This window comes from Trichechus manatus, unplaced genomic scaffold, assembly GCF_000243295.1.
Source record: "Trichechus manatus latirostris isolate Lorelei unplaced genomic scaffold, TriManLat1.0 scaffold00041, whole genome shotgun sequence".
NCBI classification, from domain to species: domain Eukaryota; kingdom Metazoa; phylum Chordata; class Mammalia; order Sirenia; family Trichechidae; genus Trichechus; species Trichechus manatus.
The window spans coordinates 3,288,164-3,295,982 of NW_004443977.1; the positions used below are offsets into that span (position 1 = coordinate 3,288,164).

Here is a 7,819-nt window from a genome sequence, read left to right on the forward strand (position 1 = left end):
ATTCCCACAACTGGGCCAATAAGCAACATTATGATACACGGAGAAAATATTGAAGTTGTCAAGGATTTCATTTTACTGGGATCCACAATCAATGCCCATGGAAGCAGCGGTCAAGCAATAAAATAACACAACGCATTGGGCAAACCTGCTGTGAAAGACCTCTTTAAAGAGTTAAAAAGCAAAGATGTCACCTTGAGGATCAAGGTGCGCCTGACCCAAGCCATGGTATTTTCAATCGCCTCATATGCATTTGAAACCTGGACAATGAATAAGGAAGACTGAAGAACTGATGCATTTGAATTATGGTGCTGCTAAAGAAAACTGACTATACCATGGACTGCCAGAAAAACAAACAAATCTGTCTTGGAAGAAGTACAGCCAGAATGCTCCTTAGATGGGAGGATGGAGAGACTTCATCTCATATACTTTGGACGTGTTATCAGGAGGAACCAGTCCCTGGAGAAGGACATTACGCTTGGTAAAGTAGAAGTCAGCAAAAAAGAGGAAGGCCTTCAAAGAGATAGATAAGACACAGTAGCTGCAACAATGGGCTCAAACACAGCAATAATTGTGAGGATGGCACAGGACTGGGCAGTTTTTCGTTCTGTTGTACACAGGGTGGTATGAGTTGGAATTGACTTCAATGCACCTAACAACAACAAGAGTAAACTAGAATGTATCTACTTACGCAAAAATGCCAGCCCATTTCTCAAGCCACACCATTTAACACCTACTTGTTCTCTAAGAGCACTAAACTATTACACTACCAGGATAAATTCATTTGTGGTTCCAAAGCAAGAGGCCAGGAAAACAGTATACACTCATGTTTTCAAGATCTCATTCGGAATCTCACATCCTCAATCCCTTCTTCAAATAGGCAGGGTGGGATTTTCCTCAAAGATAGCCCTACCTGAAGTAGCTGTTTCTGCCTCCTAAGGCAGTAGGTGAGCAGGTCTGGGTCCATGAAAGTGATGGGGCTGTAAAGTGAGGTAAGCGGGGAGACATAGGGACTGGAATCCCAGGTGTGTGGGATAATGAAAGGCTATTATCTCCTGCCTGGGTCGATCTGTCAGGCAGCTTTCACAGTCACCTCATTCTTTCTTTTTTTTTCCCTTGCAGATGCCAGGAATTAGCCTACCAGATTCCTTACCTACTATCTCAGGGGAATAAAATGCAGTTTCAAGTACAGATCTTTTTTTTCCCCCTTAGTAGTAGTGAACAAATAAGAAATAAGACATTTAGAGAAAATGTACTCTGATCCTCCAGTCCCTCAACACCCTCCTTAAAACTCCACTGGCAAGGAAAAAATTAAAATGATTTTTAACTGTAGGATTTTTTGCATTGAAAGGAATTACATCTACCTGTCAGAGAGAAAATAAGATTCAGGCTATTATATCCTGAGTCCTAGGAGCTCAAGGGTGGAATGGGTAAGAATGCATGGGGATAGGAGTGAGGATAAGGGAAAAGGCTGGAGGGTACTATGAAGGAGATAAGCATTGGGACATAGAAAACAATAGCTAAAGACAAGGAAAAAAAAAAACCGCATTAGTCTTCTGCGTTACTCTTCTTTTTTTCCTATCCAACTTTTGCCAGCCATGAGGCCAGTTTTTCAGTCACAGGTAGATGATGGTTATGTGCCCTACATAACATCCCTGTGATGTTGCAAGAATCAAACAGAATGATTACGGTAAAGTGACTTGAAAACTGTAAAGTACAGCATCAGTATATTATTATTATCATTACTTGACAACAAATCTAAAAAACTCATTTTGTTTTTGTTATTTTTATATATTTGTTTAAATTTCTTAAACCCAGATAGGAAAAGCAGCAGTGAGCACTGCTACCAGAAACTAAATAAAAAACTCTCATAGAATTTTAATATGAGATAATTAGAACAGCAATATAGACTGATGGTGGTAATATATCTTTTATAAACTCTGTGGGCTACTATAAATATGTACTGTTTTATTAATACCATATATGTGCTATGTTATTCTAATGTTATAAGTTTTATGTTTTAACATGGTATAATTTGACATATTAAGACTTTACTTATGTTTAAAGTTGTTAAAGAGCAACTAAGTTAATTAACAGATTAATTGAGGGACTACAGATTCACTAAGGTAATAAAGTCGAGTAAATGCTTACCAAATGAATGTTTCCCTGAAAGTCGACAAGGGCTTAACTTAATCAGAATCTAATGAAATTTAAGACGCTGAACTGCTTTTAGGACAGAATTAAAAATAAACAACAACAGCAGCAGAACCTGTGTCCTTGATAACAGCAGTGCTAAAATTTCAGCATCTTTCAAGTATAATAAGGCATTAGAAATACTCCTTGGAATTATACAAAGTGAATCAGATGATTATACACACACACACACATATTTGAATCCACCAGCTGCTCCTTGAAAACCGTATGGGGCAGTTCTACTCTGCCCTATAGGGTCACTATGAGTTGGAAAAGATTCGATGGCAACAGGTTTTTTTGGTATGTATATACATACATGCGTATGTCTATATATATGGAAATGTGTGTATATGTATATATAAATTGGAAATCGTCAAAAATTAAATGGAACGCATGAACAGTGATATCCTAGGCATTAGTGAGCTGAAATGGACTGGTATTGGCCATTTTGAATCAGACAATCTTATGGTCTACTATGCTGGGAATGACAACTTGTAGAGGAATGGTGTTGCATTCACTGTCAAAAAGAACATTTCAAGATCTATCCTGAAGTATAACACTGTCAGTGATAGGATAAAATCCAGATGCCTACAAGGAAGACCAGTTAATATGACTATTATTCAAATTTATGCACCAACCACTAAGGCTAAAGATGAAGAAATTGAAGAGTTTTACCAACTTCTGCAATCTGAAATTGATCGAATGTGTAATCAGGATGCAGTGATAATTACTGGTGATTGGAATGTGAAAGTTGAAAACAAAGAAGGATTGGTAGTTGGAAAATATGGCCTTGGTGGTAGAAACGATGCTGGAGATCGCATGATAGACTATTGCAAGACCAGCGACTTCTTCATTGCAAATACCTTTTTTCAACAACATAAATGGCGACTATACACATGGACCTTGCCGGATGGAATACACAAGAATCAAATCAACTACATCTCTAGAAAGAGACAATGGAAAAGCTCAATATAATCAGAACAAGGCCAAGGCCGACTGCAGAACAGATCATCAATTGCCCATATGCAAGTTCAAGTTGAAACTGAAGAAAATTAGAGCCAAAGTACCACCCTGAGTATATCCCTCCTGAATTTAGAGACCATCTTAAGAATAGATTTGACATGTTGAACACTAATGACTGAAGACCAGATGAGTTGTGAAATGACATCAAGGACATCACACATGAAGAAAGAGGTCATTAAAAAGACAGGAAAGAAAGAAAAGACCCAAATGGATGTCAGAAGAGACTCTGAAACTTGCTCTTGAACGTCGAGTAGCTAAAGCAAAAGGAAGAAATGATGAAGTCAAAGAGCTGAATGGAAGATTTCAAAGAGGAGCTTGAGGAGACAAAGTATTATAATGATATGTGCAAATACCTGGAGATAGAAAACCAAAAGGAAAGAACACACTCGGCATTTCTCAAGCTGAAAGAACTGAAGAAAAAATTCAAGCCTCGAGTTGCAATATTTAAGGATTCTACGGGGAAAAGATTAAACAATGCAGGAAGCATCAAAAGAAGGTGGAAGGAATCACAGAGTCACTATACCAAAAAGAATTGGTCAATGTTCAACCATTTCAGGAGGCAGCAGTATGATCAGGAACTGATGGTACTGAAGGAAGAAGTCCAAGCTGCACTGAAGACACTGGAGAAAAACAAGGCTCCAGGAATTGGTGGAATACCAACTGAGATGTTTCAACAAACAGATGCAGTGCTGGAAGTGCTCACTCATCTATGCCAAGAAATTTGGAAGGCAGCTACCTGGCCAACCAACTGGAAGAGATCCATATTTATGCCTATTCTCAATAAAGGTGATCCAACTGAATGTGAAAATTATTGAACAATATCATTAATATCACATGCAAGTAAAATTTTGCCGAAGATGAGTGAAAAGCAGCGGCAGCACTATATTGACAGGGAACTGCCAGAAGTTCAAGCCAGATTCAGAAGAGGACGTGGAACCAGGAATATCATTGCTGATGTCAGATGGATCCTGGCTGAAAGCAGAGAGTACCAGAAAGATGTTTACCTGTGTTTTATTGACTATGCAAAGGCATTCGACTGTGTGGATCATAACAAATTATGGATAATATTGTGAGGAATGGGAATTCTAGAACACTTAATTGCGCTCGTGAGGAACCTGTACCTAGATTAAGCGGCGGTCGTTCGAACAGAACAAGGGGATACTGAGTAGTTTAAAATCAAGAATGGTGTACATCAGGGTTGCATCCTTTCACCATACCTATTCAATCTTATGCTGAGCAAATAATCTTTGAAGCTGGATTATACGAAGAAAAACAGGGCATCAAGATTGGAGGAAGACTCATTAACACCCTGCGTTATGCAGATAACACAACCTTGCCTGCTGAAAGTGAAGAGGACTTGAAGCATTTACTGATGATCAAAGACCACAGCCTTCAGTATGAATTACACCTCAACATAAAGAAAACAAAAATTCTCACAACTGGACCAGTAAGCAACATCATGATAAACGGAGAAAACACTGAAGTTGTCAAGGATTTCATTTTAATTGGATCCACAATCAACACGCATTGAAGCAGCAGTCAAGAAATCAAAAGACAGTGCATTGGGCAAATCTGCTTCAAAAGACTCCTTTAAAGTGTTAAAAAGCAAAGCTGTCACCTTGAAGACTAAGGTGTGCCTGACCCAAGCCACGGTATTTTCAATCACCTCATGTGCATGTGAAAGCTGGACAATGAACGTGGAAGACAGAAGAATTGATGACTTTGAAATGTGGTGTTGGAGAAGAATATTGAATATAGCATGGACTGTCAAAAGAAGGAACAAATCTCTCCTAGAAGAAGTACAACCAGAATGCTCCTGAGAAACAAGGATGGCGAGACTACATCTTACGTACTTTGGACAGGTTATCAGGAGGGACCAGTCCCTGGGGAAGGACATCATGCTTGGTAGAGGGTCAGGGAAAAAGAAGACCCTCAACGAGATGGATTGATACAGTGGCTGCAACAATGAGCTTAAGCATCAGAGTGATTGTGAGGATGGCACAAGACTGGGCAGTGTTTCTGTTGTACATAGGGTCACTATGAGTAGGAATCAACTCAACGGCACCTAACAGCAACATACATACATGCATATATATACACATATATATGTATATATACATATATTTATAATATTTATGGACTTCCTGTCCCCTTAGGAAGCATTATCTAATAAAACTCTGTACTTTGAAACCTGAGCTCTTATTCATATGTGTAAAATGCAGGGATATAACCCCAAAATTATAGTTAAGCCTTTCTGATGAGGCAGGAAAAGAAGAGTAAAATGGTCTAGAATCAGACAGAACTGACTTTGAGTCTAGTTATGAGACTTTGGACAAATAACTCCACCACTCTTGAGCTCCCTTTTACTTTCCTGAATAATAATAGGGCTGCTAACTTTTATTTAGACAATGTTGCTGTGAAGATAACCTGTGCATAGGAAAAGCACCTAGCACCTGGTGGTTGTGCAACAAATTATGTGCCTTCCACTTAAAATCCAGAACCCCTAATACGCCGAAAAGAAAAAGAAAACACTATTTTTTAAATAACTTCTTTTTAAAAGTGACTATTCAACATCTTCTGGAATATCTAATCTTCAACTCTCTCAACAGATATTTTAATGCACATACATTTTAGAATTCATATCACATTCATTGCATGGCGGGTAACCATTGAGGAAGAGTTTATTAGATGAAAATAAGTCTGTTGTAAAAGACTTCCCTGCAATTATTTCACTGCCATTATCCTGGCCACACGCTCATGCAGCATTTCAAATTAATATGCTTAGATTACTGAGCGAGTAATCAGAGCAATAGAATTCTATAAGGAACTCAATTACTAAAGAAAATGATCACTCAAGCATTTGAGAAATTGGGGCTACATCTAATTTTGAATAGTCAATCATTATTGATATTATGGAAGCATTCAGTACAAACATTTGGACATGTAGCACCGGAATATGGTGCTTTAAATACATATGGTAAACAGAACTAGCTGCTTGCTAATATCTCTGTTAAATGTTACTCTGCCCAGCTGGAAAAAAAAAAAAAGAAATAATATCAATCTTGAAATCAGTATTAAAAAAATAGGGAGCTGATTGCTTGACTGAATGAAAATTGGATTATTAACTCACATTTAAAATAAACAATTCTAATTTTTCTACTTGAGGTAGAGTAATCCCTTATAGTCTGAGAATACTTATCCAATGAAAGAGAATTTAAAATTGCTTTGCCATATTTCCATATTAGAAAACTGCTTAGATACTTCCATCATTACATTTTAATCACTCTATCACCAAATGACCCCATTTTGACTAAATGTTTATGTATATATCCATGTCCCATGTTTTACTCATTTAATCATTTTTTTCTACTATGTATTTAGTGTTTTTCCCACCCCAACCCTCCCTCCCTCGTAATTCTTAATCAGACCTTTATTTTCTCCAAATTAGCTCAGACTAATTGCTTCTGATGAAAATTACTTTTTTTTTAATTTCGGATTTTTATTTAAGATTTAAAGTAAGACTATTTTAAGTACTTTTCTATTCCTTTTATAAAGCATCTGAATTAGGAAAGATCATATGGAAACTGGGTTGAGTATGTTATGTTTGCTACTCTTTGTCTGCTCTCTACTGAGGCAAGCAGTGAAAGAAAATCATTCAGTAATGAATGATAATCCCTAAGAAATACAACAGTCACCAGCTGTGTGGCCCTGGATAAGTCACTTCACTTCACACAGTGTAATAATACAGCATGATTATTATCATGACAATGATGATGGTGTACGTACTACCTGACTCCCCAAAATGTCATCAGTACAAAATAAGTTACTGGAACCTAAAAGTGCTATAGGAGATTATTATGATTATTCTGAGTTCCTTTCTTTACAACGCTGTTTCTTTATCTTTTGGAGTCATGTACTTCATTGAGAATATGATGAAAGATTTGGACTCTTTTCCCAGAAAAATGAATACATGCACAGATAAAAATATTTAATAAAAGTTCAGGAGCCATGAACCCTCTGAAGCCTATTCATTGTCTCCTCAGATTAAGTCATGGACAAGCTGGGCTGGCAAGAAAAGCAACACGCCTTTGGCTAGAGATTCATTACATCCCTCCTTGGACGTAGAAAAGAAAAAACATAAAAAGAAACAACTAGTTCAAAATCCAAATTCTTATTTTATAGATGTAAAATGTCCAGGTTGCTACAAGATATAACCATGGTTTTCAGCCATGCTCAGACAGTGGTTCTTTGTGTAGGTTGTTCAACAGTGTTGTGCCGCCCTACACGAGAAAAGCCAGACTCACAGAAGGATGTTCATTTAGAAGAAAGCCACACTAGCATCCGTACAACTTCTTGAATTTCTGTTACGTCAGCGAAAGCCTTATCAGTTCAGTAATTCTAGATAATCTACCAAGATAGTATAATTAATGTTTGATTTTTGTAAAATATATGGCAGTGATCTCCTGTTTTGGTGTCACTATTTTCAATGAAGTTTTGATAATGGGCAAAAAAAAAAAAAAAAAAGGCAGTCATTGGTTGCCTTGTTAGGAGCCATCTTTCTTCCACACCCCACTCTTTACATTTTCCTTCATCACAAAATCCTGAA

At 37.3% G+C, this 7,819-nt stretch overlaps 1 pseudogene; it reads left to right on the forward strand.

Moving 5' to 3' along the window:
• Positions 1 to 1,595: 1,595 nt before the first annotated feature.
• Positions 1,596 to 7,551, forward strand: LOC105756266 (40S ribosomal protein S27-like pseudogene; annotated as a pseudogene).
• Positions 7,552 to 7,819: the final 268 nt, after the last annotated feature.